Source organism: Plectropomus leopardus, chromosome 12 (genome assembly GCF_026936395.1).
Source record: "Plectropomus leopardus strain MGB_pleo_1.0 chromosome 12, ASM2693639v1, whole genome shotgun sequence".
NCBI classification, from domain to species: domain Eukaryota; kingdom Metazoa; phylum Chordata; class Actinopteri; order Perciformes; family Serranidae; genus Plectropomus; species Plectropomus leopardus.
The window spans coordinates 3,252,936-3,279,344 of NC_142187.1; the positions used below are offsets into that span (position 1 = coordinate 3,252,936).

At 53.1% G+C, this 26,409-nt stretch overlaps 42 non-coding genes across 42 annotated transcripts; all 42 read left to right on the forward strand.

Moving 5' to 3' along the window:
* Positions 1 to 668: 668 nt before the first annotated feature.
* Positions 669 to 786, forward strand: LOC148187839 (U5 spliceosomal RNA). Its single transcript, XR_015778325.1, has one exon. It is a non-coding gene; the product is annotated as a U5 spliceosomal RNA (small nuclear RNA).
* Positions 787 to 960: 174 nt separating this feature from the next.
* LOC148187840 (U2 spliceosomal RNA) lies at positions 961 to 1,147 on the forward strand. The gene has a single exon (XR_015778285.1). It is a non-coding gene; the product is annotated as a U2 spliceosomal RNA (small nuclear RNA).
* An 818-nt stretch (positions 1,148 to 1,965) lies between these two features.
* On the forward strand, positions 1,966 to 2,081 carry LOC148187841 (U5 spliceosomal RNA). Its single transcript, XR_015778263.1, has one exon. It is a non-coding gene; the product is annotated as a U5 spliceosomal RNA (small nuclear RNA).
* Positions 2,082 to 2,252: 171 nt separating this feature from the next.
* LOC148187842 (U2 spliceosomal RNA) lies at positions 2,253 to 2,442 on the forward strand. Its single transcript, XR_015778282.1, has one exon. It is a non-coding gene; the product is annotated as a U2 spliceosomal RNA (small nuclear RNA).
* An 824-nt stretch (positions 2,443 to 3,266) lies between these two features.
* LOC148187843 (U5 spliceosomal RNA) lies at positions 3,267 to 3,384 on the forward strand. The gene has a single exon (XR_015778326.1). It is a non-coding gene; the product is annotated as a U5 spliceosomal RNA (small nuclear RNA).
* A 169-nt stretch (positions 3,385 to 3,553) lies between these two features.
* Positions 3,554 to 3,739, forward strand: LOC148187844 (U2 spliceosomal RNA). Its single transcript, XR_015778283.1, has one exon. It is a non-coding gene; the product is annotated as a U2 spliceosomal RNA (small nuclear RNA).
* An 823-nt stretch (positions 3,740 to 4,562) lies between these two features.
* LOC148187845 (U5 spliceosomal RNA) lies at positions 4,563 to 4,680 on the forward strand. The gene has a single exon (XR_015778327.1). It is a non-coding gene; the product is annotated as a U5 spliceosomal RNA (small nuclear RNA).
* Positions 4,681 to 4,853: 173 nt separating this feature from the next.
* Positions 4,854 to 5,038, forward strand: LOC148187846 (U2 spliceosomal RNA). The gene has a single exon (XR_015778297.1). It is a non-coding gene; the product is annotated as a U2 spliceosomal RNA (small nuclear RNA).
* An 815-nt stretch (positions 5,039 to 5,853) lies between these two features.
* On the forward strand, positions 5,854 to 5,971 carry LOC148187847 (U5 spliceosomal RNA). Its single transcript, XR_015778328.1, has one exon. It is a non-coding gene; the product is annotated as a U5 spliceosomal RNA (small nuclear RNA).
* Positions 5,972 to 6,144: 173 nt separating this feature from the next.
* LOC148187848 (U2 spliceosomal RNA) lies at positions 6,145 to 6,328 on the forward strand. The gene has a single exon (XR_015778293.1). It is a non-coding gene; the product is annotated as a U2 spliceosomal RNA (small nuclear RNA).
* An 820-nt stretch (positions 6,329 to 7,148) lies between these two features.
* LOC121940509 (U5 spliceosomal RNA) lies at positions 7,149 to 7,266 on the forward strand. The gene has a single exon (XR_006105640.1). It is a non-coding gene; the product is annotated as a U5 spliceosomal RNA (small nuclear RNA).
* Positions 7,267 to 7,441: 175 nt separating this feature from the next.
* LOC121940508 (U2 spliceosomal RNA) lies at positions 7,442 to 7,627 on the forward strand. Its single transcript, XR_015778305.1, has one exon. It is a non-coding gene; the product is annotated as a U2 spliceosomal RNA (small nuclear RNA).
* Positions 7,628 to 8,395: 768 nt separating this feature from the next.
* Positions 8,396 to 8,513, forward strand: LOC148187849 (U5 spliceosomal RNA). The gene has a single exon (XR_015778329.1). It is a non-coding gene; the product is annotated as a U5 spliceosomal RNA (small nuclear RNA).
* Positions 8,514 to 8,685: 172 nt separating this feature from the next.
* On the forward strand, positions 8,686 to 8,872 carry LOC148187850 (U2 spliceosomal RNA). The gene has a single exon (XR_015778277.1). It is a non-coding gene; the product is annotated as a U2 spliceosomal RNA (small nuclear RNA).
* A 769-nt stretch (positions 8,873 to 9,641) lies between these two features.
* On the forward strand, positions 9,642 to 9,759 carry LOC148187851 (U5 spliceosomal RNA). Its single transcript, XR_015778330.1, has one exon. It is a non-coding gene; the product is annotated as a U5 spliceosomal RNA (small nuclear RNA).
* Positions 9,760 to 9,930: 171 nt separating this feature from the next.
* Positions 9,931 to 10,121, forward strand: LOC121938638 (U2 spliceosomal RNA). Its single transcript, XR_006105333.2, has one exon. It is a non-coding gene; the product is annotated as a U2 spliceosomal RNA (small nuclear RNA).
* A 769-nt stretch (positions 10,122 to 10,890) lies between these two features.
* LOC121938632 (U5 spliceosomal RNA) lies at positions 10,891 to 11,008 on the forward strand. Its single transcript, XR_006105327.1, has one exon. It is a non-coding gene; the product is annotated as a U5 spliceosomal RNA (small nuclear RNA).
* Positions 11,009 to 11,181: 173 nt separating this feature from the next.
* On the forward strand, positions 11,182 to 11,372 carry LOC121938619 (U2 spliceosomal RNA). The gene has a single exon (XR_006105316.1). It is a non-coding gene; the product is annotated as a U2 spliceosomal RNA (small nuclear RNA).
* A 775-nt stretch (positions 11,373 to 12,147) lies between these two features.
* Positions 12,148 to 12,265, forward strand: LOC121939044 (U5 spliceosomal RNA). The gene has a single exon (XR_006105391.2). It is a non-coding gene; the product is annotated as a U5 spliceosomal RNA (small nuclear RNA).
* A 175-nt stretch (positions 12,266 to 12,440) lies between these two features.
* LOC121939081 (U2 spliceosomal RNA) lies at positions 12,441 to 12,631 on the forward strand. The gene has a single exon (XR_015778267.1). It is a non-coding gene; the product is annotated as a U2 spliceosomal RNA (small nuclear RNA).
* A 777-nt stretch (positions 12,632 to 13,408) lies between these two features.
* LOC148187852 (U5 spliceosomal RNA) lies at positions 13,409 to 13,526 on the forward strand. The gene has a single exon (XR_015778331.1). It is a non-coding gene; the product is annotated as a U5 spliceosomal RNA (small nuclear RNA).
* A 175-nt stretch (positions 13,527 to 13,701) lies between these two features.
* On the forward strand, positions 13,702 to 13,892 carry LOC121938620 (U2 spliceosomal RNA). Its single transcript, XR_006105317.2, has one exon. It is a non-coding gene; the product is annotated as a U2 spliceosomal RNA (small nuclear RNA).
* Positions 13,893 to 14,665: 773 nt separating this feature from the next.
* LOC148187853 (U5 spliceosomal RNA) lies at positions 14,666 to 14,783 on the forward strand. The gene has a single exon (XR_015778332.1). It is a non-coding gene; the product is annotated as a U5 spliceosomal RNA (small nuclear RNA).
* A 129-nt stretch (positions 14,784 to 14,912) lies between these two features.
* On the forward strand, positions 14,913 to 15,104 carry LOC148187854 (U2 spliceosomal RNA). Its single transcript, XR_015778278.1, has one exon. It is a non-coding gene; the product is annotated as a U2 spliceosomal RNA (small nuclear RNA).
* A 766-nt stretch (positions 15,105 to 15,870) lies between these two features.
* Positions 15,871 to 15,988, forward strand: LOC148187855 (U5 spliceosomal RNA). Its single transcript, XR_015778333.1, has one exon. It is a non-coding gene; the product is annotated as a U5 spliceosomal RNA (small nuclear RNA).
* Positions 15,989 to 16,163: 175 nt separating this feature from the next.
* LOC148187856 (U2 spliceosomal RNA) lies at positions 16,164 to 16,348 on the forward strand. The gene has a single exon (XR_015778284.1). It is a non-coding gene; the product is annotated as a U2 spliceosomal RNA (small nuclear RNA).
* Positions 16,349 to 17,124: 776 nt separating this feature from the next.
* Positions 17,125 to 17,242, forward strand: LOC148187857 (U5 spliceosomal RNA). Its single transcript, XR_015778334.1, has one exon. It is a non-coding gene; the product is annotated as a U5 spliceosomal RNA (small nuclear RNA).
* A 175-nt stretch (positions 17,243 to 17,417) lies between these two features.
* LOC148187858 (U2 spliceosomal RNA) lies at positions 17,418 to 17,608 on the forward strand. The gene has a single exon (XR_015778268.1). It is a non-coding gene; the product is annotated as a U2 spliceosomal RNA (small nuclear RNA).
* A 778-nt stretch (positions 17,609 to 18,386) lies between these two features.
* LOC148187859 (U5 spliceosomal RNA) lies at positions 18,387 to 18,501 on the forward strand. The gene has a single exon (XR_015778256.1). It is a non-coding gene; the product is annotated as a U5 spliceosomal RNA (small nuclear RNA).
* A 177-nt stretch (positions 18,502 to 18,678) lies between these two features.
* LOC148187860 (U2 spliceosomal RNA) lies at positions 18,679 to 18,865 on the forward strand. The gene has a single exon (XR_015778288.1). It is a non-coding gene; the product is annotated as a U2 spliceosomal RNA (small nuclear RNA).
* A 774-nt stretch (positions 18,866 to 19,639) lies between these two features.
* LOC148187861 (U5 spliceosomal RNA) lies at positions 19,640 to 19,757 on the forward strand. Its single transcript, XR_015778335.1, has one exon. It is a non-coding gene; the product is annotated as a U5 spliceosomal RNA (small nuclear RNA).
* Positions 19,758 to 19,932: 175 nt separating this feature from the next.
* Positions 19,933 to 20,118, forward strand: LOC148187862 (U2 spliceosomal RNA). The gene has a single exon (XR_015778303.1). It is a non-coding gene; the product is annotated as a U2 spliceosomal RNA (small nuclear RNA).
* A 770-nt stretch (positions 20,119 to 20,888) lies between these two features.
* Positions 20,889 to 21,006, forward strand: LOC121939034 (U5 spliceosomal RNA). Its single transcript, XR_006105386.2, has one exon. It is a non-coding gene; the product is annotated as a U5 spliceosomal RNA (small nuclear RNA).
* A 173-nt stretch (positions 21,007 to 21,179) lies between these two features.
* Positions 21,180 to 21,367, forward strand: LOC148187863 (U2 spliceosomal RNA). The gene has a single exon (XR_015778273.1). It is a non-coding gene; the product is annotated as a U2 spliceosomal RNA (small nuclear RNA).
* A 771-nt stretch (positions 21,368 to 22,138) lies between these two features.
* LOC148187864 (U5 spliceosomal RNA) lies at positions 22,139 to 22,256 on the forward strand. The gene has a single exon (XR_015778336.1). It is a non-coding gene; the product is annotated as a U5 spliceosomal RNA (small nuclear RNA).
* Positions 22,257 to 22,431: 175 nt separating this feature from the next.
* LOC148187865 (U2 spliceosomal RNA) lies at positions 22,432 to 22,618 on the forward strand. Its single transcript, XR_015778289.1, has one exon. It is a non-coding gene; the product is annotated as a U2 spliceosomal RNA (small nuclear RNA).
* Positions 22,619 to 23,391: 773 nt separating this feature from the next.
* On the forward strand, positions 23,392 to 23,509 carry LOC148187866 (U5 spliceosomal RNA). The gene has a single exon (XR_015778337.1). It is a non-coding gene; the product is annotated as a U5 spliceosomal RNA (small nuclear RNA).
* A 175-nt stretch (positions 23,510 to 23,684) lies between these two features.
* LOC148187867 (U2 spliceosomal RNA) lies at positions 23,685 to 23,868 on the forward strand. The gene has a single exon (XR_015778317.1). It is a non-coding gene; the product is annotated as a U2 spliceosomal RNA (small nuclear RNA).
* Positions 23,869 to 24,635: 767 nt separating this feature from the next.
* LOC148187868 (U5 spliceosomal RNA) lies at positions 24,636 to 24,753 on the forward strand. Its single transcript, XR_015778338.1, has one exon. It is a non-coding gene; the product is annotated as a U5 spliceosomal RNA (small nuclear RNA).
* Positions 24,754 to 24,927: 174 nt separating this feature from the next.
* Positions 24,928 to 25,113, forward strand: LOC148187869 (U2 spliceosomal RNA). The gene has a single exon (XR_015778290.1). It is a non-coding gene; the product is annotated as a U2 spliceosomal RNA (small nuclear RNA).
* A 766-nt stretch (positions 25,114 to 25,879) lies between these two features.
* LOC148187870 (U5 spliceosomal RNA) lies at positions 25,880 to 25,997 on the forward strand. The gene has a single exon (XR_015778339.1). It is a non-coding gene; the product is annotated as a U5 spliceosomal RNA (small nuclear RNA).
* Positions 25,998 to 26,171: 174 nt separating this feature from the next.
* Positions 26,172 to 26,357, forward strand: LOC148187871 (U2 spliceosomal RNA). The gene has a single exon (XR_015778300.1). It is a non-coding gene; the product is annotated as a U2 spliceosomal RNA (small nuclear RNA).
* The last annotated feature ends 52 nt before the right edge of the window (positions 26,358 to 26,409 follow it).

Here is a 26,409-nt window from a genome sequence, read left to right on the forward strand (position 1 = left end):
CCGTGTCCCTCGTGGCCGCTCGTTTGTCTCACAGTCTCGAATGGCCGTGGCCGTGGCGAGCGGGGGAAAGGGGCAGTGCCGATGCAAAGAGAAGTTGCGTGCTCAAAAAGCGCAGGCGAGAGACAGAGAGAGAGAGAGAGTGTTCCCTATTGTTTGGAAGCAAGGTACATGGGAGAAGGAATGTTGCCCCCTGAGATAACGTGGGCAAGGGAAGGGTAATGGCTGTGACCTGCATTGTGGCGTTGCCATTTAACAAAGGGATTTGATGTTAGCTTTCGCTCTGCTGTTGTGCTGTTTTGAAAGCGCAGAGACCGGGTTTCCGCTCTTGATGTTGAGAAACTGACCGACAACGTAGAGCAGGGATAGTGACTCTACTACACAAGGACAAAGACAAGACAGACTCGAAGAACTGGAGACCTATCGCTCTTTTAAACTTGGACTGTAGACTTTTTAGTAAACTTTTAGCATCACGTGAAGGGACAAAGCGTATCAATGGGGTGGCAGTCCGGGGAGTGGGGACTTGTTACCAAATGTATTTTACATCTGGACGGCGTAAACATTTTATGCACTATGGCAGTGCGATTTGGAAGGCGGCACAAGCGAGGCTCACCGTGGCGTAATGACTGGGACCACGAGGGTCTTTGGCGCTCCGGTGCGGAGGGCTGTACATGCTCTGGTTTCTCTTCATAGCGCACAAGTCTTTCGCCTTTTACTAAAGACTTCCGTGGAGAGGAACACCACTGAGTTGAACCTATTTTTGACAGGCTTTGCCATTTGGTTGAGCCTTGTGCATTTGTGAACAGCAAGCCTAGACTGGAGGCGATTCACCACGGGCGGGCGTGGCGCGCAGGCAGCTGTTCTCATGCGCAAGCAGCCATTCTCGTGCCCAATGGAGGCAGCGGCACCACGACAAGTGAGACCCGCCCAGGAGGTTGCACTGGGCAGCAAGCGCTTGGGGTCATCGCTTCTCGGCCTTTTGGCTAAGATCAAGTGTAGTATCTGTTCTTATCAGTTTAATATCTGATACGTCCTCTATCTGGGGACAACATATTAAGCGGATTTTTGGCAGCAGGGGCGAACAAGGGGCTTGCCCCATTCGCTCCACCATCGACCGGTATTGCAGCGCCGCCGAGGCGGTGCACCCTTCTCAGGCCCTGTGGAAAAAGCAATTTGAGCGAAGCCCGCCCTGCCCGGGTGCCGTTGCGTCCGGAAACAGATCACGGCATAGCGGCCTCGGCGCCGGAGGCCAGTCGTGGCCAAAAAATAAGCGGAAATAAATCCTGCGGTCACCTCGCCCGTGTCCCTCGTGGCGCTCGTTTGTCTCACTGATCTCGAATGGCCGTGGCCGTGGCGGCGGGGAAAGGGCAGTGCCGATGCAAAGAGAAGTTGCGTGCTCAAAAAGCGCAAGCGAGAGAGAGAGAGAGAGAGAGAGAGTGTTCCCTATTGTTTGGAAGCAAGGTACATGGGAGAGAAGGAATGTTGCCCCTGAGATAACGTGGGCAAGGGAAGGGTAATGGCTGTGACCTGCATTGTGGCGTTGCCATTTAACAAAGGGATTTGATGTTAGCTTTCGCTCTGCTGTTGTGCTGTTTTGAAAACGCAGAGACCCGGGTTTCCGCTCTTGATGTTGAGAAACTGACCGACAACGTGGAGCAGGGACAGTGACTCTACTTCACAAGGACAAAGACAAGACAGACTGGAAGAACTGGAGACCTATCGCTCTTTTAAACTTGGACTGTAGACTTTTTGTAAACTTTTAGCATCACGTGAAGGGACAAAGCGTATCAATGGGGTGGCAGTCCCGGGGAGTGGGGGACTTGTTACCAAATGTATTTTACATAAGGACGACGTAAACATTTTATGCACTATGGCAGTGCGATGTGGAAGGCGGCACAAGCGAGGCTCACCGTGGCGTAATGACTGGGACCACGAGGGTCTTTGGCGCTCCGGTGCGGAGGGCTGTACATGCTCTGGTTTCTCTTCATAGCGCACAAGTCTTTCGCCTTTTACTAAAGACTTCCGTGGAGGAACACCACTGAGTTGAACCTATTTTTGACAGGCTTTGCCATTTGGTTGAGCCTTGTGCATTTGTGAACAGCAAGCCTAGACTGGGCGATTCACCACGGGCGGGCGTGGCGCGCAGGCAGCTGTTCTCATGCGCAAGCAGCCATTCTCGTGCCCAATGGAGCAGCGGCACCACGACAAGTGAGACCCGCCCAGGAGGTTGCACTGGGCAGCAAGCGCTTGGGGTCATCGCTTCTCGGCCTTTTGGCTAAGATCAAGTGTAGTATCTGTTCTTATCAGTTTAATATCTGATACGTCCTCTATCTGGGGACAACATATTAAGCGGATTTTTGGCAGCAGGGGCGAACAAGGGGCTTGCCCCATTCGCTCCACTTGTCGACCGGTATTGCAGCGCCGCCCGAGAGCGGTGCACCCTTCTCAGGCCCTGTGGAAAAAGCAATTTGAGCGAAGCCCGCCCTGCCCCAGGTGCCGTTCGTCCGGAAACAGATCGGACCTAGCGGCCTCCGGCGCGGAGGCCAGTCGTGGCCAAAAAAAATAGCGGAAATAAATCCTGCGGTCACCTCGCCCGTGTCCCTCGTGGCCGCTCGTTTGTCTCACAGTCTCGAGTGGCCGTGGCCGTGGCGAGCGGGGGTAAGGGGCAGTGCCGATGCAAAGAGAAGTTGCGTGCTCAAAAAGCGCAGGCGAGAGAGAGAGAGAGAGAGAGAGAGAGAGTGTTCCCTATTGTTTGGAAGCAAGGTACATGGGAGAGAAGGAATGTTGCCCCTGAGATAACGTGGGCAAGGGAAGGGTAATGGCTGTGACCTGCATTGTGGCGTTGCCATTTAACAAAGGGATTTGATGTTAGCTTTCGCTCTGCTGTTGTGCTGTTTTGAAAGCGCAGAGACCGGGTTTCCGCTCTTGATGTTGAGAAACTGACCGACAACGTGGAGCAGGGACAGTGACTCTACTTCACAAGGACAAAGACAAGACAGACTGGAAGAACTGGAGACCTATCGCTCTTTTAAACTTGGACTGTAGACTTTTTAGTAAACTTTTAGCATCACGTGAAGGGACAAAGCGTATCAATGGGGTGGCAGTCCGGGGAGTGGGGACTTGTTACCAAATGTATTTTACATACGGACGGCGTAAACATTTTATGCACTATGGCAGTGCGATTTGGAAGGCGGCACAAGCGAGGCTCACCGTGGCGTAATGACTGGGACCACGAGGGTCTTTGGCCGCTCCGGTGCGGAGGGCTGTACATGCTCTGGTTTCTCTTCATAGCGCACAAGTCTTTCGCCTTTTACTAAAGACTTCCGTGGAGAGGAACACCACTGAGTTGAACCTATTTTTGACAGGCTTTGCCATTTGGTTGAGCCTTGTGCATTTGTGAACAGCAAGCCTAGACTGGGCGATTCACCACGGGCGGGCGTGGCGCGCAGGCAGCTGTTCTCATGCAAGCAGCCATTCTCGTGCCCAATGGAGCAGCGGCACCACGACAAGTGAGACCCGCCCAGGAGGTTGCACTGGGCAGCAAGCGCTTGGGGTCATCGCTTCTCGGCCTTTTGGCTAAGATCAAGTGTAGTATCTGTTCTTATCAGTTTAATATCTGATACGTCCTCTATCTGGGGACAACATATTAAGCGGATTTTTGGCAGCAGGGGCGAACAAGGGCTTGCCCCATTCGCTCCGCATCGACCGGTATTGCAGCGCCGCCGGGAGCGGTGCACCCTTCTCAGGCCCTGTGGAAAAAGCAATTTGAGCGAAGCCCGCCCTGCCCCAGGTGCCGTTGCGTCCGGAAACAGATCTGACATAGCGGCCTCCGGCGCCGGAGGCCAGTCGTGGCCAAAAAATAGCGGAAATAAATCCTGCGGTCACCTCGCCCGTGTCCCTCGTGGCCGCTCGTTTGTCTCACAGTCTCGAGTGGCCGTGGCCGTGGCGTGGCGGCGGGGTAAGGGCAGTGCCGATGCAAAGAGAAGTTGCGTGCTCAAAAAGCGCGCGAGAGAGAGAGAGAGAGAGAGAGAGAGAGAGTGTTCCCTATTGTTTGGAAGCAAGGTACATGGGAGAAGGAATGTTGCCGCCTGAGATAACGTGGGCAAGGGAAGGGTAATGGCTGTGACCTGCATTGTGGCGTTGCCATTTAACAAAGGGATTTGATGTTAGCTTTCGCTCTGCTGTTGTGCTGTTTTGAAAACGCAGAGACCGGGTTTCCGCTCTTGATGTTGAGAAACTGACCGACAACGTGGAGCAGGGACAGTGACTCTACTTCACAAGGACAAAGACAAGACAGACTGGAAGAACTGGAGACCTATCGCTCTTTTAAACTTGGACTGTAGACTTTTTAGTAAACTTTTAGCATCACGTGAAGGGACAAAGCGTATCAATGGGGTGGCAGTCCCGGGAGTGGGGACTTGTTACCAAATGTATTTTACATACGGACGACGTAAATTTTTTATGCACTATGGAAGTGCGCTTTGTAAGGCGGCTGGCGAGGCTCACCGTGGCGTAATGACTGGGACCACGAGGGTCTTTGGCCGCTCCGGTGCGGAGGGCTGTACATGCTCTGGTTTCTCTTCATAGCGCACAAGTCTTTCGCCTTTTACTAAAGACTTCCGTGGAGAGGAACACCACTGAGTTGAACCTATTTTTGACAGGCTTTGCCATTTGGTTGAGCCTTGTGCATTTGTGAACAGCAAGCCTAGACTGGAGCGATTCACCACGGGCGGGCGTGACGCGCAGGCAGCTGTTCTCATGCGCAAGCAGCCATTCTCGTGCCCAATGGAGACAGCGGCACCACGACAAGTGAGACCCGCCCAGGAGGTTGCACTGGGCAGCAAGCGCTTGGGGTCATCGCTTCTCGGCCTTTTGGCTAAGATCAAGTGTAGTATCTGTTCTTATCAGTTTAATATCTGATACGTCCTCTATCTGGGGACAACATATTAAGCGGATTTTTGGCAGCAGGGGCGAACAAGGGCTTGCCCCATTCGCTCCACGTCGACCGGTATTGCAGCGCCGCCGAAGCGGTGCACCCTTCTCAGGCCCTGTGGAAAAAGCAATTTGAGCGAAGCCCGCCCTGCCCCAGGTGCCGTTGCGTCCGGAAACAGATCTGACATAGCGGCCTCCGGCGCCGGAGGCGTCGTGGCCAAAAATAAGCGGAAATAAATCCTGCGGTCACCTCGCCCGTGTCCCTCGTGGCCGCTCGTTTGTCTCACAGTCTCGAATGGCCGTGGCCGTGGCGAGCGGGGGTAAGGGGCAGTGCCGATGCAAAGAGAAGTTGCGTGCTCAAAAAGCGCAGGAGAGAGAGAGAGAGCGAGAGAGTGTTCCCTATTGTTTGGAAGCAAGGTACATGGGAGAGAAGGAATGTTGCCCCCTGAGATAACGTGGGCAAGGGAAGGGTAATGGCTGTGACCTGCATTGTGGCGTTGCCATTTAACAAAGGGATTTGATGTTAGCTTTCGCTCTGCTGTTGTGCTGTTTTGAAAGCGCAGAGACCGGGTTTCCGCTCTTGATGTTGAGAAACTGACCGACAACGTGGAGCAGGGACAGTGACTCTACTTCACAAGGACAAAGACAAGACAGACTGGAAGAACTGGAGACCTATCGCTCTTTTAAACTTGGACTGTAGACTTTTTAGTAAACTTTTAGCATCACGTGAAGGGACAAAGCGTATCAATGGGGTGGCAGTCCGGGGAGTGGGGACTTGTTACCAAATGTATTTTACATACGGACGACGTAAACATTTTATGCACTATGGCAGTGCGATTTGGAAAGGCGGCACAAGCGAGGCTCACCGTGGCGTAATGACTGGGACCACGAGGGTCTTTGGCGCTCCGGTGCGGAGGGCTGTACATGCTCTGGTTTCTCTTCATAGCGCACAAGTCTTTCGCCTTTTACTAAAGACTTCCGTGGAGAGGAACACCACTGAGTTGAACCTATTTTTGACAGGCTTTGCCATTTGGTTGAGCCTTGTGCATTTGTGAACAGCAAGCCTAGACTGGAGCGATTCACCACGGGCGGGCGTGACGCGCAGGCAGCTGTTCTCATGCGCAAGCAGCCATTCTCGTGCCCAATGGAGGCAGCGGCACCACGACAAGTGAGACCCGCCCAGGAGGTTGCACTGGGCAGCAAGCGCTTGGGGTCATCGCTTCTCGGCCTTTTGGCTAAGATCAAGTGTAGTATCTGTTCTTATCAGTTTAATATCTGATCGTCCTCTATCTGAGGACAACATATTAAACGGATTTTTGGCAGCAGGGGCGAACAAGGGCTTGCCCCATTCGCTCCGCATCGACCGGTATTGCAGCGCCGCCGGAACGGTGCACCCTTCTCAGGCCCTGTGGAAAAAGCAATTTGAAGCGAAGCCCGCCCTGCCCCGGGTGCCGTTCGTCCGGAAACAGATCTGACATAGCGGCCTCCGGCGCGGAGGCCAGTCGTGGCCAAAAAATAGCGGAAATAAATCCTGCGGTCACCTCGCCCGTGTCCCTCGTGGCCGCTCGTTTGCCTCACAGTCTCGAGTGGCCGTGGCCGTGGCGAGCGGTGGTAAGGGGCAGTGCCGATGCAAAGAGAAGTTGCGTGCTCAAAAAGCGCAGGAGAGAGAGAGAGAGAGAGAGAGAGAGAGTGTTCCCTATTGTTTGGAAGCAAGGTACATGGGAGAAGGAATGTTGCCCCCTGAGATAACGTGGGCAAGGGAAGGGTAATGGCTGTGACCTGCATTGTGACGTTGCCATTTAACAAAGGGATTTGATGTTAGCTTCGCTCTGCTGTTGTGCTGTTTTGAAAGCGCAGAGACCGGGTTTCCGCTCTTGATGTTGAGAAACTGACCGACAACGTGGAGCAGGGACAGTGACTCTACTTCACAAGGACAAAGACAAGACAGACTGGAAGAACTGGAGACCTATCGCTCTTTTAAACTTGGACTGTAGACTTTTTCGTAAACTTTTAGCATCGCGTGAAGGGACAAAGCGTATCAATGGGGTGGCAGTCCCGGGAGTGGGGACTTGTTACCAAATGTATTTTACATACGGACGACGTAAACATTTTATGCACTATGGCAGTGCGATTTGGAAGGCGGCACAAGCGAGGCTCACCGTGAGCGTAATGACTGGGACCACGAGGGTCTTTGGCCGCTCCGGTGCGGAGGGCTGTACATGCTCTGGTTTCTCTTCATAGCGCACAAGTCTTTCGCCTTTTACTAAAGACTTCCGTGGAGAGGAACACCACTGAGTTGAACCTATTTTTGACAGGCTTTGCCATTTGGTTGAGCCTTGTGCATTTGTGAACAGCAAGCCTAGACTGGAGCGATTCACCACGGGCGGGCGTGCCGCGCAGGCAGCTGTTCTCACGCGCAAGCAGCCATTCTTGTGCCCAATGGAGACAACGGCACCATGACAAGTGAGACCTGCCCCAGGAGGTTGCACTGGGCAGCATGGGCTTGAGGGTCATTGCTTCTCGCCCTTTTGGCTAAGATCAAGTGTAGTATCTGTTCTTATCAGTTTAATATCTGATACGTCCTCTATCTGGGACAACATATTAAACGGATTTTTGGCAGCAGGGCCGAACAAGGGCTTGCCCCATTCGCTCCACGCATCGACCGGTATTGCAGCGCCGCCGGAACGGTGCACCCTTCTCAGGCCCTGTGGAAAAAGCAATTTGAACGAAGCCCGCCCTGCCCCAGGTGCCGTTGCGTCCGGAATATAAACGGAAATAAATCCTGCGGTCACCTCGCCCGTGTCCCTCGTGGCCGCTCGTTTGTCTCACAGTCTCGAGTGGCCGTGGCCGTGGCGAGCGGGGGTAAGGGGCAGTGCCGATGCAAAGAGAAGTTGCGTGCTCAAAAAGCGCAGGAGAGAGAGAGAGAGAGAGCGAGAGAGTGTTCCCTATTGTTTGGAAGCAAGGTACATGGGAGAGAAGGAATGTTGCCCCCTGAGATAACGTGGGCAAGGGAAGGGTAATGGCTGTGACCTGCATTGTGGCGTTGCCATTTAACAAGGGATTTGATGTTAGCTTCGCTCTGCTGTTGTGCTGTTTTGAAAACGCAGAGACCGGGTTTCCGCTCTTGATGTTGAGAAACTGACCGACAACGTGGAGCAGGGCAGTGACTCTACTTCACAAGGACAAAGACAAGACAGACTGGAAGAACTGGAGACCTATCGCTCTTTTAAACTTGGACTGTAGACTTTTCGTAAACTTTTAGCATCACGTGAAGGGACAAAGCGTATCAATGGGGTGGCAGTCCCGGGAGTGGGGACTTGTTACCAAATGTATTTTACATACGGACGACGTAAACATTTTATGCACTATGGCAGTGCGATTTGGAATGCGGCACAAGCGAGGCTCACCGTGGCGTAATGACTGGGACCACGAGGGTCTTTGGCCGCTCCGGTGCGGAGGGCTGTACATGCTCTGGTTTCTCTTCATAGCGCACAAGTCTTTCGCCTTTTACTAAAGACTTCCGTGGAGAGGAACACCACTGAGTTGAACCTATTTTTGACAGGCTTTGCCATTTGGTTGAGCCTTGTGCATTTGTGAACAGCAAGCCTAGACTGGAGCGATTCACCACGGGCGGGCGTGGACGCAGGCAGCTGTTCTCGTGCGCAAGCAGCCATTCTCGTGCCCAATGGAGACGACGGCACCACGACAAGTGAGACCCGCCCAGGAGGTTGCACTGGGCAGCAAGCGCTTGGGGTCATCGCTTCTCGGCCTTTTGGCTAAGATCAAGTGTAGTATCTGTTCTTATCAGTTTAATATCTGATACGTCCTCTATAAGGGGACAACATATTAAACGGATTTTTGGCAGCAGGGGCGAACAAGGGCTTGCCCCATTCGCTCCACGCATCGACCGGTATTGCAGCGCCCGCCGAACGGTGCACCCTTCTCAGGCCCTGTGGAAAAAGCAATTTGAACGAAGCCCGCCCTGCCCCAGGTGCCGTTCGTCCGAATATAAACGGAAATAAATCCTGCGGTCACCTCGCCCGTGTCCCTCGTGGCCGCTCGTTTGTCTCACAGTCTCGAATGGCCGTGGCCGTGGCGGCGGGGTAAGGGCAGTGCCGATGCAAAGAGAAGTTGCGTGCTCAAAAAGCGCAGAGAGAGAGAGAGAGAGAGATAGAGAGAGTGTTCCCTATTGTTTGGAAGCAAGGTACATGGGAGAGAAGGAATGTTGCCCCCTGAGATAACGTGGGCAAGGGAAGGGTAATGGCTGTGACCTGCATTGTGACGTTGCCATTTAACAAGGGATTTGATGTTAGCTTCGCTCTGCTGTTGTGCTGTTTTGAAAACGCAGAGACCCGGGTTTCCGCTCTTGATGTTGAGAAACTGACCGACAACGTGGAGCAGGGACAGTGACTCTACTTCACAAGGACAAAGACAAGACAGACTGGAAGAACTGGAGACCTATCGCTCTTTTAAACTTGGACTGTAGACTTTTTCGTAAACTTTTAGCATCACGTGAAGGGACAAACGTATCAATGGGGTGGCAGTCCCGGGGAGTGGGGGACTTGTTACCAAATGTATTTTACATACGGACGACGTAAACATTTTATGCACTATGGCAGTGCGATTTGGAAGGCGGCACAAGCGAGGCTCACCGTGAGCGTAATGACTGGGACCACGAGGGTCTTTGGCCGCTCCGGTGCGGAGGGCTGTACATGCTCTGGTTTCTCTTCATAGCGCACAAGTCTTTCGCCTTTTACTAAAGACTTCCGTGGAGAGGAACACCACTGAGTTGAACCTATTTTTGACAGGCTTTGCCATTTGGTTGAGCCTTGTGCATTTGTGAACAGCAAGCCTAGACTGGAGCGATTCACCACGGGCGGGCGTGGCGCAGGCAGCTGTTCTCGCGCGCAAGCAGCCATTCTCGTGCCCAATGGAGACGACGGCACCACGACAAGTGAGACCCGCCCAGGAGGTTGCACTGGGCAGCAAGCGCTTGGGGTCATCGCTTCTCGGCCTTTTGGCTAAGATCAAGTGTAGTATCTGTTCTTATCAGTTTAATATCTGATACGTCCTCTATACGGGGACAACATATTAAACGGATTTTTGGCAGCAGGGGCCGAACAAGGGGCTTGCCCCATTCGCTCCACGCATCGACCCGGTATTGCAGCGCCGCCGGGAACGGTGCACCCTTCTCAGGCCCTGTGGAAAAAGCAATTTGAACGAAGCCCCGCCCTGCCCCAGGTGCCGTTGCGTCCGGAATATAAACGGAAATAAATCCTGCGGTCACCTCGCCCGTGTCCCTCGTGGCCGCTCGTTTGTCTCACAGTCTCGAGTGGCCGTGGCCGTGGCGAGGGGAAGGGGCAGTGCCGATGCAAAGAGAAGTTGCGTGCTCAAAAAGCGCAGGAGAGAGAGAGAGAGAGCGAGAGAGTGTTCCCTATTGTTTGGAAGCAAGGTACATGGGAGAGAAGGAATGTTGCCCCCTGAGATAACGTGGGCAAGGGAAGGGTAATGGCTGTGACCTGCATTGTGACGTTGCCATTTAACAAGGGATTTGATGTTAGCTTTCGCTCTGCTGTTGTGCTGTTTTGAAAACGCAGAGACCCGGGTTTCCGCTCTTGATGTTGAGAAACTGACCGACAACGTGGAGCAGGGACAGTGACTCTACTTCACAAGGACAAAGACAAGACAGACTGGAAGAACTGGAGACCTATCGCTCTTTTAAACTTGGACTGTAGACTTTTTCGTAAACTTTTAGCATCACGTGAAGGGACAAACGTATCAATGGGGTGGCAGTCCCGGGGAGTGGGGGACTTGTTACCAAATGTATTTTACATACGGACGACGTAAACATTTTATGCACTATGGCAGTGCGATTTGGAAGGCGGCACAAGCGAGGCTCACCGTGAGCGTAATGACTGGGACCACGAGGGTCTTTGGCCGCTCCGGTGCGGAGGGCTGTACATGCTCTGGTTTCTCTTCATAGCGCACAAGTCTTTCGCCTTTTACTAAAGACTTCCGTGGAGAGGAACACCACTGAGTTGAACCTATTTTTGACAGGCTTTGCCATTTGGTTGAGCCTTGTGCATTTGTGAACAGCAAGCCTAGACTGGAGCGATTCACCACGGGCGGGCGTGACGCGCAGGCAGCTGTTCTCATGCAAGCAGCCATTCTCGTGCCCAATGGAGACGACGGCACCACGACAAGTGAGACCCGCCCCAGGAGGTTGCACTGGGCAGCAAGCGCTTGGGGGTCATCGCTTCTCGGCCTTTTGGCTAAGATCAAGTGTAGTATCTGTTCTTATCAGTTTAATATCTGATACGTCCTCTATACGGGGACAACATATTAAACGGATTTTTGGCAGCAGGGGCCGAACAAGGGGCTTGCCCCATTCGCTCCACGCATCGACCCGGTATTGCAGCGCCGCCGGGAACGGTGCACCCTTCTCAGGCCCTGTGGAAAAAGCAATTTGAACGAAGCCCCGCCCTGCCCCAGGTGCCGTTGCGTCCGGAATATAAACGGAAATAAATCCTGCGGTCACCTCGCCCGTGTCCCTCGTGGCCGCTCGTTTGTCTCACAGTCTCGAGTGGCCGTGGCCGTGGCGAGCGGGGGTAAGGGGCAGTGCCGATGCAAAGAGAAGTTGCGTGCTCAAAAAGCGCAGGAGAGAGAGAGAGAGAGAGCGAGAGAGTGTTCCCTATTGTTTGGAAGCAAGGTACATGGGAGAGAAGGAATGTTGCCCCCTGAGATAACGTGGGCAAGGGAAGGGTAATGGCTGTGACCTGCATTGTGACGTTGCCATTTAACAAGGGATTTGATGTTAGCTTTCGCTCTGCTGTTGTGCTGTTTTGAAAACGCAGAGACCCGGGTTTCCGCTCTTGATGTTGAGAAACTGACCGACAACGTAGAGCAGGGGCAGTGACTCTACTTCACAAGGACAAAGACAAGACAGACTCGAAGAACTGGAGACCTATCGCTCTTTTAAACTTGGACTGTAGACTTTTTAGTAAACTTTTAGCATCACGTGAAGGGACAAACGTATCAATGGGGTGGCAGTCCCGGGGAGTGGGGGACTTGTTACCAAATGTATTTTACATACGGACGACGTAAACATTTTATGCACTATGGCAGTGCGATTTGGAAGGCGGCACAAGCGAGGCTCACCGTGAGCGTAATGACTGGGACCACGAGGGTCTTTGGCCGCTCCGGTGCGGAGGGCTGTACATGCTCTGGTTTCTCTTCATAGCGCACAAGTCTTTCGCCTTTTACTAAAGACTTCCGTGGAGAGGAACACCACTGAGTTGAACCTATTTTTGACAGGCTTTGCCATTTGGTTGAGCCTTGTGCATTTGTGAACAGCAAGCCTAGACTGGAGCGATTCACCACGGGCGGGCGTGACGCGCAGGCAGCTGTTCTCGTGCGCAAGCAGCCATTCTCGTGCCCAATGGAGACGACGGCACCACGACAAGTGAGACCCGCCCCAGGAGGTTGCACTGGGCAGCAAGCGCTTGGGGGTCATCGCTTCTCGGCCTTTTGGCTAAGATCAAGTGTAGTATCTGTTCTTATCAGTTTAATATCTGATACGTCCTCTATACGGGGACAACATATTAAACGGATTTTTGGCAGCAGGGGCCGAACAAGGGGCTTGCCCCATTCGCTCCACGCATCGACCCGGTATTGCAGCGCCGCCGGGAACGGTGCACCCTTCTCAGGCCCTGTGGAAAAAGCAATTTGAACGAAGCCCCGCCCTGCCCCAGGTGCCGTTGCGTCCGGAATATAAACGGAAATAAATCCTGCGGTCACCTCGCCCGTGTCCCTCGTGGCCGCTCGTTTGTCTCACAGTCTCGAGTGGCCGTGGCCGTGGCGAGCGGGGGTAAGGGGCAGTGCCGATGCAAAGAGAAGTTGCGTGCTCAAAAAGCGCAGGAGAGAGAGAGAGAGAGAGAGCGAGAGAGTGTTCCCTATTGTTTGGAAGCAAGGTACATGGGAGAGAAGGAATGTTGCCCCCTGAGATAACGTGGGCAAGGGAAGGGTAATGGCTGTGACCTGCATTGTGACGTTGCCATTTAACAAGGGATTTGATGTTAGCTTTCGCTCTGCTGTTGTGCTGTTTTGAAAACGCAGAGACCCGGGTTTCCGCTCTTGATGTTGAGAAACTGACCGACAACGTGGAGCAGGGGCAGTGACTCTACTTCACAAGGACAAAGACAAGACAGACTGGAAGAACTGGAGACCTATCGCTCTTTTAAACTTGGACTGTAGACTTTTTCGTAAACTTTTAGCATCACGTGAAGGGACAAACGTATCAATGGGGTGGCAGTCCCGGGGAGTGGGGGACTTGTTACCAAATGTATTTTACATACGGACGACGTAAACATTTTATGCACTATGGCAGTGCGATTTGGAAGGCGGCACAAGCGAGGCTCACCGTGAGCGTAATGACTGGGACCACGAGGGTCTTTGGCCGCTCCGGTGCGGAGGGCTGTACATGCTCTGGTTTCTCTTCATAGCGCACAAGTCTTTCGCCTTTTACTAAAGACTTCCGTGGAGAGGAACACCACTGAGTTGAACCTATTTTTGACAGGCTTTGCCATTTGGTTGAGCCTTGTGCATTTGTGAACAGCAAGCCTAGACTGGAGCGATTCACCACGGGCGGGCGTGACGCGCAGGCAGCTGTTCTCGTGCGCAAGCAGCCATTCTCGTGCCCAATGGAGACGACGGCACCACGACAAGTGAGACCCGCCCCAGGAGGTTGCACTGGGCAGCAAGCGCTTGGGGGTCATCGCTTCTCGGCCTTTTGGCTAAGATCAAGTGTAGTATCTGTTCTTATCAGTTTAATATCTGATACGTCCTCTATACGGGGACAACATATTAAACGGATTTTTGGCAGCAGGGGCCGAACAAGGGGCTTGCCCCATTCGCTCCACGCATCGACCCGGTATTGCAGCGCCGCCGGGAACGGTGCACCCTTCTCAGGCCCTGTGGAAAAAGCAATTTGAACGAAGCCCCGCCCTGCCCCAGGTGCCGTTGCGTCCGGAATATAAACGGAAATAAATCCTGCGGTCACCTCGCCCGTGTCCCCAGTGGCCGCTCGTTTGTCTCTCACAGTCTCGAGTGGCCGTGGCCGTGGCGAGCGGGGGTAAGGGGCAGTGCCGATGCAAAGAGAAGTTGCGTGCTCAAAAAGCGCAGGAGAGAGAGAGAGAGCGAGAGAGTGTTCCCTATTGTTTGGAAGCAAGGTACATGGGAGAGAAGGAATGTTGCCCCCTGAGATAACGTGGGCAAGGGAAGGGTAATGGCTGTGACCTGCATTGTGACGTTGCCATTTAACAAGGGATTTGATGTTAGCTTTCGCTCTGCTGTTGTGCTGTTTTGAAAACGCAGAGACCCGGGTTTCCGCTCTTGATGTTGAGAAACTGACCGACAACGTGGAGCAGGGACAGTGACTCTACTTCACAAGGACAAAGACAAGACAGACTGGAAGAACTGGAGACCTATCGCTCTTTTAAACTTGGACTGTAGACTTTTTCGTAAACTTTTAGCATCACGTGAAGGGACAAACGTATCAATGGGGTGGCAGTCCCGGGGAGTGGGGGACTTGTTACCAAATGTATTTTACATACGGACGACGTAAACATTTTATGCACTATGGCAGTGCGATTTGGAAGGCGGCACAAGCGAGGCTCACCGTGAGCGTAATGACTGGGACCACGAGGGTCTTTGGCCGCTCCGGTGCGGAGGGCTGTACATGCTCTGGTTTCTCTTCATAGCGCACAAGTCTTTCGCCTTTTACTAAAGACTTCCGTGGAGAGGAACACCACTGAGTTGAACCTATTTTTGACAGGCTTTGCCATTTGGTTGAGCCTTGTGCATTTGTGAACAGCAAGCCTAGACTGGAGCGATTCACCACGGGCGGGCGTGACGCGCAGGCAGCTGTTCTCGTGCGCAAGCAGCCATTCTCGTGCCCAATGGAGACGACGGCACCACGACAAGTGAGACCCGCCCCGGCCTTTTGGCTAAGATCAAGTGTAGTATCTGTTCTTATCAGTTTAATATCTGATACGTCCTCTATACGGGGACAACATATTAAACGGATTTTTGGCAGCAGGGGCCGAACAAGGGGCTTGCCCCATTCGCTCCACGCATCGACCCGGTATTGCAGCGCCGCCGGGAACGGTGCACCCTTCTCAGGCCCTGTGGAAAAAGCAATTTGAACGAAGCCCCGCCCTGCCCCGGGTGCCGCTAAGGCCCGGAATATAAACGGAAATAAATCCTGCGGTCACCTCGCCCGTGTCCCTCGTGGCCGCTCGTTTGTCTCACAGTCTCGAATGGCCGTGGCCGTGGCGAGCGGGGGTAAGGGGCAGTGCCGATGCAAAGAGAAGTTGCGTGCTCAAAAAGCGCAGGAGAGAGAGAGAGAGAGTGTTCCCTATTGTTTGGAAGCAAGGTACATGGGAGAGAAGGAATGTTGCCCCCTGAGATAACGTGGGCAAGGGAAGGGTAATGGCTGTGACCTGCATTGTGACGTTGCCATTTAACAAGGGATTTGATGTTAGCTTTCGCTCTGCTGTTGTGCTGTTTTGAAAACGCAGAGACCCGGGTTTCCGCTCTTGATGTTGAGAAACTGACCGACAACGTGGAGCAGGGGCAGTGACTCTACTTCACAAGGACAAAGACAAGACAGACTGGAAGAACTGGAGACCTATCGCTCTTTTAAACTTGGACTGTAGACTTTTTCGTAAACTTTTAGCATCACGTGAAGGGACAAACGTATCAATGGGGTGGCAGTCCCGGGGAGTGGGGGACTTGTTACCAAATGTATTTTACATACGGACGACGTAAACATTTTATGCACTATGGCAGTGCGATTTGGAAGGCGGCACAAGCGAGGCTCACCGTGAGCGTAATGACTGGGACCACGAGGGTCTTTGGCCGCTCCGGTGCGGAGGGCTGTACATGCTCTGGTTTCTCTTCATAGCGCACAAGTCTTTCGCCTTTTACTAAAGACTTCCGTGGAGAGGAACACCACTGAGTTGAACCTATTTTTGACAGGCTTTGCCATTTGGTTGAGCCTTGTGCATTTGTGAACAGCAAGCCTAGACTGGAGCGATTCACCACGGGCGGGCGTGACGCGCAGGCAGCTGTTCTCATGCGCAAGCAGCCATTCTCGTGCCCAATGGAGACGACGGCACCACGACAAGTGAGACCCGCCCCAGGAGGTTGCACTGGGCAGCAAGCGCTTGGGGGTCATCGCTTCTCGGCCTTTTGGCTAAGATCAAGTGTAGTATCTGTTCTTATCAGTTTAATATCTGATACGTCCTCTATACGGGGACAACCTATTAAACTGATTTTTGGCAGCAGGGGCGAACAAGGGCTTGCCCCATTCGCCCACGCATCGACCGGTATTGCAGCGCCGCCGAACGGTGCACCCTTCTCAGGCCCTGTGGAAAAAGCAATTTGAACGAAGCCCCGCCCTGCCCCAGGTGCCGTTGTGTCCGGAATATAAACGGAAATAAATCCTGCGGTCACCTCGCCAGTCCCTCGTGGCCGCTCGTTTGTCTCACAGTCTCGAGTGGCCGTGGCCGTGGCGAGCGGGGGTAAGGGGCAGTGCCGATGCAAAGAGAAGTTGCGTGCTCAAAAAGCGCAGGAGAGAGAGAGAGAGAGAGAGAGCGAGAGTGTTCCCTATTGTTTGGAAGCAAGGTACATGGGAGAGAAGGAATGTTGCCCCCTGAGATAACGTGGGCAAGGGAAGGGTAATGGCTGTGACCTGCATTGTGACGTTGCCATTTAACAAGGGATTTGATGTTAGCTTTCGCTCTGCTGTTGTGCTGTTTTGAAAACGCAGAGACCCGGGTTTCCGCTCTTGATGTTGAGAAACTGACCGACAACGTAGAGCAGGGACAGTGACTCTACTTCACAAGGACAAAGACAAGACAGACTGGAAGAACTGGAGACCTATCGCTCTTTTAAACTTGGACTGTAGACTTTTTCGTAAACTTTTAGCATCACGTGAAGGGACAAACGTATCAATGGGGTGGCAGTCCCGGGGAGTGGGGGACTTGTTACCAAATGTATTTTACATAATGGACGACGTAAACATTTTATGCACTATGGCAGTGCGATTTGGAAGGCGGCACAAGCGAGGCTCACCGTGAGCGTAATGACTGGGACCACGAGGGTCTTTGGCCGCTCCGGTGCGGAGGGCTGTACATGCTCTGGTTTCTCTTCATAGCGCACAAGTCTTTCGCCTTTTACTAAAGACTTCCGTGGAGAGGAACACCACTGAGTTGAACCTATTTTTGACAGGCTTTGCCATTTGGTTGAGCCTTGTGCATTTGTGAACAGCAAGCCTAGACTGGAGCGATTCACCACGGGCGGGCGTGACGCGCAGGCAGCTGTTCTCGTGCGCAAGCAGCCATTCTCGTGCCCAATGGAGACGACGGCACCACGACAAGTGAGACCCGCCCCAGGAGGTTGCACTGGGCAGCAAGCGCTTGGGGGTCATCGCTTCTCGGCCTTTTGGCTAAGATCAAGTGTAGTATCTGTTCTTATCAGTTTAATATCTGATACGTCCTCTATACGGGGACAACATATTAAACGGATTTTTGGCAGCAGGGGCCGAACAAGGGGCTTGCCCCATTCGCTCCACGCATCGACCCGGTATTGCAGCGCCGCCGGGAACGGTGCACCCTTCTCAGGCCCTGTGGAAAAAGCAATTTGAACGAAGCACCGCCCTGCCCCAGGTGCCGTTGCGTCCGGAATATAAACGGAAATAAATCCTGCGGTCACCTCGCCCGTGTCCCTCGTGGCCGCTCGTTTGTCTCACAGTCTCGAGTGGCCGTGGCCGTGGCGAGCGGGGGAAAGGGGCAGTGCCGATGCAAAGAGAAGTTGCGTGCTCAAAAAGCGCGGGCGAGAGAGAGAGAGAGAGAGAGCGAGAGAGTGTTCCCTATTGTTTGGAAGCAAGGTACATGGGAGAGAAGGAATGTTGCCCCCTGAGATAACGTGGGCAAGGGAAGGGTAATGGCTGTGACCTGCATTGTGACGTTGCCATTTAACAAGGGATTTGATGTTAGCTTTCGCTCTGCTGTTGTGCTGTTTTGAAAACGCAGAGACCCGGGTTTCCGCTCTTGATGTTGAGAAACTGACCGACAACGTAGAGCAGGGGCAGTGACTCTACTTCACAAGGACAAAGACAAGACAGACTGGAAGAACTGGAGACCTATCGCTCTTTTAAACTTGGACTGTAGACTTTTTCGTAAACTTTTAGCATCACGTGAAGGGACAAACGTATCAATGGGGTGGCAGTCCCGGGGAGTGGGGGACTTGTTACCAAATGTATTTTACATACGGACGACGTAAACATTTTATGCACTATGGCAGTGCGATTTGGAAGGCGGCACAAGCGAGGCTCACCGTGAGCGTAATGACTGGGACCACGAGGGTCTTTGGCCGCTCCGTGCGGAGGGCTGTACATGCTCTGGTTTCTCTTCATAGCGCACAAGTCTTTCGCCTTTTACTAAAGACTTCCGTGGAGAGGAACACCACTGAGTTGAACCTATTTTGACAGGCTTTGCCATTTGGTTGAGCCTTGTGCATTTGTGAACAGCAAGCCTAGACTGGAGCGATTCACCACGGGCGGGCGTGACGCGCAGGCAGCTGTTCTCATGCGCAAGCAGCCATTCTCGTGCCCAATGGAGACGACGGCACCACGACAAGTGAGACCCGCCCCAGGAGGTTGCACTGGGCAGCAAGCGCTTGGGGGTCATCGCTTCTCGGCCTTTTGGCTAAGATCAAGTGTAGTATCTGTTCTTATCAGTTTAATATCTGATACGTCCTCTATACGGGGACAACATATTAAACGGATTTTTGGCAGCAGGGGCCGAACAAGGGCTTGCCCCATTCGCCCACGCATCGACCCGGTATTGCAGCGCCGCCGAACGGTGCACCCTTCTCAGGCCCTGTGGAAAAAGCAATTTGAACGAAGCCCCGCCCTGCCCCAGGTGCCGCTATGTCCGGAATATAAACGGAAATAAATCCTGCGGTCACCTCGCCCGTGTCCCTCGTGGCCAGCCGTTTGTCTCACAGTCTCGAGTGGCCGTGGCCGTGGCGAAGCGGGGTAAGGGCAGTGCCGATGCAAAGAGAAGTTGCGTGCTCAAAAAGCGCAGGAGAGAGAGAGAGAGAGAGAGAGAGAGAGTGTTCCCTATTGTTTGGAAGCAAGATACATGGGAGAGAAGGAATGTTGCCCCCTGAGATAACGTGGGCAAGGGAAGGGTAATGGCTGTGACCTGCATTGTGACGTTGCCATTTAACAAGGGATTTGATGTTAGCTTTCGCTCTGCTGTTGTGCTGTTTTGAAAACGCAGAGACCCGGGTTTCCGCTCTTGATGTTGAGAAACTGACCGACAACGTAGAGCAGGGACAGTGACTCTACTTCACAAGGACAAAGACAAGACAGACTGGAAGAACTGGAGACCTATCGCTCTTTTAAACTTGGACTGTAGACTTTTTCGTAAACTTTTAGCATCACGTGAAGGGACAAACGTATCAATGGGGTGGCAGTCCCGGGAGTGGGGACTTGTTACCAAATGTATTTTACATACGGACGACGTAAACATTTTATGCACTATGGCAGTGGGATTTGGAAGGCGGCACAAGCGAGGCTCACCGTGAGCGTAATGACTGGGACCACGAGGGTCTTTGGCCGCTCCGGTGCGGAGGGCTGTACATGCTCTGGTTTCTCTTCATAGCGCACAAGTCTTTCGCCTTTTACTAAAGACTTCCGTGGAGAGGAACACCACTGAGTTGAACCTATTTTTGACAGGCTTTGCCATTTGGTTGAGCCTTGTGCATTTGTGAACAGCAAGCCTAGACTGGAGCGATTCACCACGGGCGGGCGTGACGCGCAGGCAGCTGTTCTCGTGCGCAAGCAGCCATTCTCGTGCCCAATGGAGACGACGGCACCACGACAAGTGAGACCCGCCCCAGGAGGTTGCACTGGGCAGCAAGCGCTTGGGGGTCATCGCTTCGGCCTTTTGGCTAAGATCAAGTGTAGTATCTGTTCTTATCAGTTTAATATCTGATACGTCCTCTATACGGGGACAACATATTAAACGGATTTTTGGCAGCAGGGGCCGAACAAGGGGCTTGCCCCATTCGCCCACGCATCGACCCGGTATTGCAGCGCCGCCGAACGGTGCACCCTTCTCAGGCCCTGTGGAAAAAGCAATTTGAACGAAGCCCCGCCTGCCCCAGGTGCCGCTACGTCCGAATATAAACGGAAATAAATCCTGCGGTCACCTCGCCCGTGTCCCTCGTGGGTCATTGCTTGTCTCACAGTCTCGAGTGGCCGTGGCCGTGGCGAAGGGGTAAGGGCAGTGCCGATGCAAAGAGAAGTTGCGTGCTCAAAAGCGCAGAGAGAGAGAGAGAGAGAGAGAGAGAGAGAGTGTTCCCTATTGTTTGGAAGCAAGGTACATGGGAGAGAAGGAATGTTGCCCCTGAGATAACGTGGGCAAGGGAAGGGTAATGGCTGTGGACAGCATTGTGACGCTGCCATTTAACAAGGGATTTGATGTTAGCTTTCGCTCTGCTGTTGTGCTGTTTTGAAAACGCAGAGACCCGGGTTTCCGCTCTTGATGTTGAGAAACTGACCGACAACGTAGAGCAGGGGCAGTGACTCTACTTCACAAGGACAAAGACAAGACAGACTGGAAGAACTGGAGACCTATCGCTCTTTTAAACTTGGACTGTAGACTTTTTCGTAAACTTTTAGCATCACGTGAAGGGACAAACGTATCAATGGGGTGGCAGTCCCGGGGAGTGGGGACTTGTTACCAAATGTATTTTACATACGGACGACGTAAACATTTTATGCACTATGGCAGTGCGATTTGGAAGGCGGCACAAGCGAGGCTCACCGTGAGCGTAATGACTGGGACCACGAGGGTCTTTGGCCGCTCCGGTGCGGAGGGCTGTACATGCTCTGGTTTCTCTTCATAGCGCACAAGTCTTTCGCCTTTTACTAAAGACTTCCGTGGAGAGGAACACCACTGAGTTGAACCTATCTTTGCAAGGCTTTGCCATTTGGTTGAGCCTTGTGCATTTGTGAACAGCAAGCCTAGACTGGAGCGATTCACCACGGGCGGGCGTGACGCGCAGGCAGCTGTTCTCATGCAAGCAGCCATTCTCGTGCCCAATGGAGACGACGGCACCACGACAAGTGAGACCCGCCCCAGGAGGTTGCACTGGGCAGCAAGCGCTTGGGGGTCATCGCTTCTCGGCCTTTTGGCTAAGATCAAGTGTAGTATCTGTTCTTATCAGTTTAATATCTGATACGTCCTCTATACGGGGACAACATATTAAACGGATTTTTGGCAGCAGGGGCCGAACAAGGGGCTTGCCCCATTCGCTCCACGCATCGACCGGTATTGCAGCGCCGCCGAACGGTGCACCCTTCTCAGGCCCTGTGGAAAAGCAATTTGAACGAAGCCCGCCCTGCCCCAGGTGCCGCTATGTCCGGAATATAAACGGAAATAAATCCTGCGGTCACCTCGCCCGTGTCCCTCGTGGCCGCTCGTTTGTCTCACAGTCTCGAGTGGCCGTGGCCGTGGCGAGCGGGGGTAAGGGGCAGTGCCGATGCAAAGAGAAGTTGCGTGCTCAAAAAGCGCAGGAGAGAGAGAGAGAGAGAGAGCGAGAGAGTGTTCCCTATTGTTTGGAAGCAAGGTACATGGGAGAGAAGGAATGTTGCCCCTGAGATAACGTGGGCAAGGGAAGGGTAATGGCTGTGACCTGCATTGTGACGTTGCCATTTAACAAGGGATTTGATGTTAGCTTTCGCTCTGCTGTTGTGCTGTTTTGAAAACGCAGAGACCCGGGTTTCCGCTCTTGATGTTGAGAAACTGACTGACAACGTAGAGCAGGGATAGTGACTCTACTTCACAAGGACAAAGACAAGACAGACTCGAAGAACTGGAGACCTATCGCTTTTAAACTTGGACTGTAGACTTTTAGTAAACTTTTAGCATCACGTGAAGGGACAAACGTATCAATGGGGTGGCAGTCCCGGGGAGTGGGGGACTTGTTACCAAATGTATTTTACATACGGACGACGTAAACATTTTATGCACTATGGCAGTGCGATTTGGAAGGCGGCACAAGCGAGGCTCACCGTGAGCGTAATGACTGGGACCACGAGGGTCTTTGGCCGCTCCGGTGCGGAGGGCTGTACATGCTCTGGTTTCTCTTCATAGCGCACAAGTCTTTCGCCTTTTACTAAAGACTTCCGTGGAGAGGAACACCACTGAGTTGAACCTATTTTTGACAGGCTTTGCCATTTGGTTGAGCCTTGTGCATTTGTGAACAGCAAGCCTAGACTGGAGCGATTCACCACGGGCGGGCGTGACGCGCAGGCAGCTGTTCTCATGCGCAAGCAGCCATTCTCGTGCCCAATGGAGACGACGGCACCACGACAAGTGAGACCCGCCCCAGGAGGTTGCACTGGGCAGCAAGCGCTTGGGGGTCATCGCTTCTCGGCCTTTTGGCTAAGATCAAGTGTAGTATCTGTTCTTATCAGTTTAATATCTGATACGTCCTCTATACGGGGACAACATATTAAACGGATTTTTGGCAGCAGGGGCCGAACAAGGGCTTGCCCCATTCGCCCACGCATCGACCCGGTATTGCAGCGCCGCCGAACGGTGCACCCTTCTCAGGCCCTGTGGAAAAAGCAATTTGAACGAAGCCCCGCCTGCCCCAGGTGCCGCTAAGGCCCGGAATATAAACGGAAATAAATCCTGCGGTCACCTCGCCTGTCCCTCGTGGCCGCTCGTTTGTCTCACAGTCTCGAATGGCCGTGGCCGTGGCGAAGCGGGGTAAGGGGCAGTGCCGATGCAAAGAGAAGTGGCGTGCTCAAAAAGCGCAGGAGAGAGAGAGAGAGAGAGAGAGAGCGAGAGAGTGTTCCCTATTGTTTGGAAGCAAGGTACATGGGAGAGAAGGAATGTTGCCCCCTGAGATAACGTGGGCAAGGGAAGGGTAATGGCTGTGACCTGCATTGTGACGCTGCCATTTAACAAGGGATTTGATGTTAGCTTTCGCCTGCTGTTGTGCTGTTTTGAAAACGCAGAGACCCGGTTTCCGCTCTTGATGTTGAGAAACTGACCGACAACGTAGAGCAGGGCAGTGACTCTACTTCACAAGGACAAAGACAAGACAGACTGGAAGAACTGGAGACCTATCGCTCTTTTAAACTTGGACTGTAGACTTTTTCAGAACTTTTAGCATCACGTGAAGGGACAAACGTATCAATGGGGTGGCAGTCCCGGGGAGTGGGGGACTTGTTACCAAATGTATTTTACATACGGACGACGTAAACATTTTATGCACTATGGCAGTGCGATTTGGAAGGCGGCACAAGCGAGGCTCACCGTGAGCGTAATGACTGGGACCACGAGGGTCTTTGGCCGCCCGTGCGGAGGGCTGTACATGCTCTGGTTTCTCTTCATAGCGCACAAGTCTTTCGCCTTTTACTAAAGACTTCCGTGGAGAGGAACACCACTGAGTTGAACCTATTTTTGACAGGCTTTGCCATTTGGTTGAGCCTTGTGCATTTGTGAACAGCAAGCCTAGACTGGAGCGATTCACCACGGGCGGGCGTGACGCGCAGGCAGCTGTTCTCGTGCGCAAGCAGCCATTCTCGTGCCCAATGGAGACGACGGCACCACGACAAGTGAGACCCGCCCCAGGAGGTTGCACTGGGCAGCAAGCGCTTGGGGGTCATCGCTTCGGCCTTTTGGCTAAGATCACGTGTAGTATCTGTTCTTATCAGATTAATATCTGATACATACTCTATAAGGGGACGACCTATTCAACGGCTTTTTGGCAGCAGGGCCGAACAAGGGCTTGCCCCATTCGCCCACGCATCGACCCGGTATTGCAGCGCCGCCGAACGGTGCACCCTTCTCAGGTCCTGTGGAAAAAGCAATTTGAACGAAGCCCCGCCCTGCCCCAGGTGCCGCTATGTCCGGAATATAAACGGAAATAAATCCTGCGGTCACCTCGCCTGTCCCTCGTGGCCGCTGCTTGTCTCACAGTCTCGAGTGGCCGTGGCCGTGGCGAGCGGGGGTAAGGGGCAGTGCCGATGCAAAGAGAAGTTGCGTGCTCAAAAAGCGCAGGAGAGAGAGAGAGAGAGCGAGAGAGTGTTCCCTATTGTTTGGAAGCAAGGTACATGGGAGAGAAGGAATGTTGCCCCCTGAGATAACGTGGGCAAGGGAAGGGTAATGGCTGTGACCTGCATTGTGACGCTGCCATTTAACAAGGGATTTGATGTTAGCTTTCGCTCTGCTGTTGTGCTGTTTTGAAAACGCAGAGACCCGGGTTTCCGCTCTTGATGTTGAGAAACTGACTGACAACGTAGAGCAGGGATAGTGACTCTACTTCACAAGGACAAAGACAAGACAGACTCGAAGAACTGGAGACCTATCGCTCTTTTAAACTTGGACTGTAGACTTTTTCGTAAACTTTTAGCATCACGTGAAGGGACAAACGTATCAATGGGGTGGCAGTCCCGGGAGTGGGGACTTGTTACCAAATGTATTTTACATACGGACGACGTAAACATTTTATGCACTATGGCAGTGCGATTTGGAAGGCGGCACAAGCGAGGCTCACCGTGAGCGTAATGACTGGGACCACGAGGGTCTTTGGCCGCCCGGTGCGGAGGGCTGTACATGCTCTGGTTTCTCTTCATAGCGCACAAGTCTTTCGCCTTTTACTAAAGACTTCCGTGGAGAGGAACACCACTGAGTTGAACCTATTTTTGACAGGCTTTGCCATTTGGTTGAGCCTTGTGCATTTGTGAACAGCAAGCCTAGACTGGAGCGATTCACCACGGGCGGGCGTGACGCGCAGGCAGCTGTTCTCATGCGCAAGCAGCCATTCTCGTGCCCAATGGAGACGACGGCACCACGACAAGTGAGACCCGCCCAGGAGGTTGCACTGGGCAGCAAGCGCTTGGGGGTCATCGCTTCTCGGCCTTTTGGCTAAGATCAAGTGTAGTATCTGTTCTTATCAGTTTAATATCTGATACGTCCTCTATACGGGGACAACATATTAAACGGATTTTTGGCAGCAGGGGCCGAACAAGGGCTTGCCCCATTCGCCCACGCATCGACCGGTATTGCAGCGCCGCCGAACGGTGCACCCTTCTCAGGCCCTGTGGAAAAAGCAATTTGAACGAAGCCCCGCCTGCCCCAGGTGCCGCTACGTCCGGCATATAAACGGACATAACTCCTGCGGTAACCTCGCCCGTGTCCCTCGTGGCCGCCGCTTGTCTCACAGTCTCGAATGGCCGTGGCCGTGGCGAAGCGGGGTAAGGGCAGTGCCGATGCAAAGAGAAGTTGCGTGCTCAAAAAGCGCAGGAGAGAGAGAGAGAGAGAGCGAGAGAGTGTTCCCTATTGTTTGGAAGCAAGGTACATGGGAGAGAAGGAATGTTGCCCCTGAGATAACGTGGGCAAGGGAAGGGTAATGGCTGTGACCTGCATTGTGACGTTGCCATTTAACAAGGGATTTGATGTTAGCTTTCACTCTGCTGTTCTGCTGTTTTTAAAACACAGAGACCCAGTTTTCCGCTCTTGATGTCAAGAAACTGAATGACAATGTACAGCAGGGATAGTGACTCTACTTCACAAGGACGAAGACAAGACAGACTGGAAGAACTGGAGACCTATCACTCTTTTAAACTTGGACTGTAGACTTTTTGTAAACTTTTAGCATCACGTGAAGGGACAAACGTATCAATGGGGTGGCAGTCCCGGGAGTGGGGACTTGTTACCAAATGTATTTTACATACGGACGACGTAAACATTTTATGCACTATGGCAGTGCGATTTGGAAGGCGGCACAAGCGAGGCTCACCGTGAGCGTAATGACTGGGACCACGAGGGTCTTTGGCCGCCCGTGCGGAGGGCTGTACATGCTCTGGTTTCTCTTCATAGCGCACAAGTCTTTCGCCTTTTACTAAAGACTTCCGTGGAGAGGAACACCACTGAGTTGAACCTATTTTTGACAGGCTTTGCCATTTGGTTGAGCCTTGTGCATTTGTGAACAGCAAGCCTAGACTGGAGCGATTCACCACGGGCGGGCGTGACGCGCAGGCAGCTGTTCTCGTGCGCAAGCAGCCATTCTCGTGCCCAATGGAGACGACGGCACCACGACAAGTGAGACCCGCCCAGGAGGTTGCACTGGGCAGCAAGCGCTTGGGGGTCATCGCTTCTCGGCCTTTTGGCTAAGATCAAGTGTAGTATCTGTTCTTATCAGTTTAATATCTGATACGCCCTCTATAATGGGACAACATATTAAACGGATTTTTGGCAGCAGGGCCGAACAAGGGCTTGCCCCATTCGCCCACGCATCGACCCGGTATTGCAGCGCCGCCGAACGGTGCACCCTTCTCAGGCCCTGTGGAAAAAGCAATTTGAACGAAGCCCCGCCCTGCCCCAGGTG